The sequence below is a fragment of the Gorilla gorilla genome, chromosome 9 (assembly GCF_029281585.2).
Source record: "Gorilla gorilla gorilla isolate KB3781 chromosome 9, NHGRI_mGorGor1-v2.1_pri, whole genome shotgun sequence".
Lineage (NCBI taxonomy): Eukaryota > Metazoa > Chordata > Mammalia > Primates > Hominidae > Gorilla > Gorilla gorilla.
Window position 1 is genome coordinate 11,013,969 of NC_073233.2, and position 3,350 is coordinate 11,017,318.

The following is a 3,350-nucleotide window of genomic DNA, read 5'->3' on the forward strand; positions in this document are numbered from 1 at the left end:
AGTCCAGGAAAGTCTGAGTCCTGGACAAAGAAAGGAGCCACCTTTTAAGCAGTCAGTGGTCAGGAGTTACGTGATACAGGAAGCGTACTTACAGAAGTGAGAACAAAGGCAGTTGATCAGTTTTTTACATTTATCTATACTACATGTTCTACATCCTTGGGAAACCATGTTTCTGTATCAACCTTGTAACTCTGCAGCTGTGCTAAGGAGGTGAAGCAGGAACTTGCTGAGCCTCAAGGAATGTGAAACTGGTGAGTACAGATAAGGCTGGCTGAGCACAGAAGGAAAAACAGGCAGTCAGTATTCTTCTCTAACTTAGACTACGGGGGGGATACACTACACTTAGCTTTTAAAGGAAAAAGTAAAAATTTCTCAGTTGTCTTTGTACTTGTAAAATGCATAAATTCCTTCTTCAGTAGTAGGAAGGGTAGTGGCAGAGGTGAAGAGAAAGATACACATGTCCTTACAACTTCACCTTGTAAGAAGGTGCATTCCAGCAGACACATGTAAACAAATCTTAGTATTGTATGCCCCAAAGCCCTTTTTCATTTCTTTTTTTCAACAAGAACCCTTTATGGAGCCAAAGTACTTATATCACTGAGGTGTGAAGGTCATCACTTCCAACAAAAAGGCCCAGGAGACCTCCTAGGGTGAGAAAATAGGGAACTTTTCTTTACCAAGAGAGAATACTTAATTTAGTCAGTCAGTAGTATTGCATCTCTTATACTTCCAGTTTGTCTACCCAACGTAGCTGAAAACCTTCTCACAAATGTTTACAATTATTTACATGTATTCTTTTCTCTGAAGGACCAAAAGCTCCCTAGAGGAAAACATCTCCAAATTACATCTTAAATTAAACAACTCATTGCCTTATCTCCTATTCAAAATAATTTATCATTAAATCTTCAAAATAATTATTGAGTATCTGCTATTCCACCAACAGTACTAGGCACTGAGTATACGTTGGCCCTCTCGGGGCTTACCATCTAGTTGAATGACAAACTATTGTATATATGCAGGAAGCAAACATAGTACCTTGAATAATCTGGAAAGGAGAATTAATGAGACAGGATTTTCTGAGAAATTAGGTTTATACGTTATTTGAAATGAGACACAGGCATGGGGGGAATGAGAATGTTCCAGGCAGTGTAAAAGATATCTAGGAAAACTGAGGCCACATAAGAGGTTAAACTGATTAGTCTTCCTGGTTCTAGTTTTGTTCATATGTCCAACACACTTCTAATCTGCAATTTATACTACTAACTTATAGTAAAAATATAATGATTTTTAGGTACTAGATACAAACCAAACAACTTAGCATAGTATGCACAGTCCTATACAATTTGGTCACCTACTTCTTCATCCCCTACCATTCCCTCTTCTTACCCTATGCCGCAGCCACGCCTATAAAGACATAAGCCGTAGAGACATAAAGAAGTACAGGAATGCAAACCTTTTCACAAACACTTTTCCTTTTTCAAAACGTGGAGTCTTTTTTTCACGTTGCTCTTTTTTTTCTAGATTTTTCTCTTCCTTATTTAATTCCTACTTAGCCTAGAAAAATTCTAAGATTTTCAAGGTGAAATAAAAATTATTCTCTTCTTTGTGGAAGCTTGCCACACTTTCCCACGAATGTTCTGTCAATGACCAATTTGTAGTCTCTAGCAATCTTTTGAGAGGAACGTTATTATGGCACTTATTGGTTTATAGTCTGGCTGTGTCTTTACTTGCCTTTCTCCTGGCACAAGTTTGTGAGCTTTCAGAGACAAAGGAACACATTTCATTTATTTCTCAGTCTTTCATCCTCATCACTACTTTCTTACAAAGTAAATGCTGAATGTAAATTTGTAACATAAATAAGCCTTATGGGCTTCCCACTATCTTAGCACAGATTAGGGATTTTCAGTGCTAGCTGAGTCTAACAGGTTTCTGTAAGGCTATAGCAGTCTCTTTAATGTTACCCAGGCCCTATAATATTTTGTAATTTCATCAGCCTTGGCTTCTCCCCATCAGCATCCTGAGGATGGCCTCCCTGATGGGCTTGGACTTCATACTGTAAATGATGGAGTGGAGCACAGAAGGCATCACCAGGTACACATAGGTAACAAGAGCATGTACAATGTGGGGCAGGTGCCTCCCAAAATGGTGGATCATGGACACGGTGATACCTGGAATAAAGAAGATAAAGACAGCCAGAATGTGGGAAACACAGGTGTTGAGGGCCCAGATGCGCTCCCTGGGAGCAGCCAGACCCATGACTGTGTGCAGGATGAAGGTATAGGACAGAAAGATGAGCAGCGAGTCTACGCCCCCTGTAGAAACAACCACATAGAGCCCATAGCATATATTGATCATCATGTCAGCACAGGCCCGCCTCATTACATCAGGGTGGAAACGGAACGAGTGGGATAGGATGTTATCACCAGGGCAGAAATTTAGATGCTTAACCAGAAATGGCACAGGAAGAGGCACAAGGTAACTTGAGCCACAATGGCCAGCCCAATCCTGATGATGACACTATTTATGAGGGCAGCTGCATAGTGCAGGGGGTTGGAGATGGCCACAAAGTGGTCAAAGGATATGGCCAGGAGCACTGAGGACTCCACCACAGAGGAGTGCAGGAAGAACATCTGGACCAGGCAGGCATTGAAGCCTGTGAGCCGATGGTCAAACCAGAGCACAGCCAAGGTGATGGGCAGTGCGGACAAGGTGAGGCCCGCTTTGGGGAGCGCCTGCATGGACAGGAAGTAGCACATGGGCTGGTGCAGGCTGGGGGTCCTCTTCACAGCCAGGAGGATCAGGCAGTTCCCAGTGAGGGCCACAGTGTACATGGAGGAGAAGGGGATGGCGAGCCAGCCATGAATGGCCTCCAGCCCTGGGATGCCAATCATGAGAAGAGCAGGCGGTTGGAAGAAGGAGATGTTGACATAGGTCTGGGAAGGGAGCATCCTAGGGAGGCAGCCGAAGGCTCTGGAGAGATGTGAGTTCTTCAATCTGAGTAGATAGGAGGACATTGACAGGATGCCTGTCAGTAGAAAGACATTTATTTATGCTGTGTAGGCTTTTTCATTAATTGTTTTCCATTGTTCCTAGCCCTTGGTCTGTTATTATTAACTGTTCCAGGAATGTGCAGACATTAACTAATACGCCCTCAAATGAAATTCAAGTCTTAAGGGACAGTGTAACTCTTCCCTACTTAGCAAGACATGAATGATAATGGTAGATATAGAATTTGTTTTTTTCTCATGTTTATTTCTTTAAATTGACATAAAAATGTATGTATTTATCCTGTACAACATGAAGTTTTCCAGTATATGTACACTGTGGAATGGTGAAATCTAGCTATTTAA

General features: G+C 42.0%; 1 pseudogene; it reads right to left on the reverse strand.

The window, feature by feature from the left end:
* Positions 1-1,989: 1,989 nt before the first annotated feature.
* LOC101142441 (olfactory receptor 51I2-like) lies at positions 1,990-2,948 on the reverse strand (annotated as a pseudogene).
* Between the last annotated feature and the right edge of the window lie 402 nt (positions 2,949-3,350).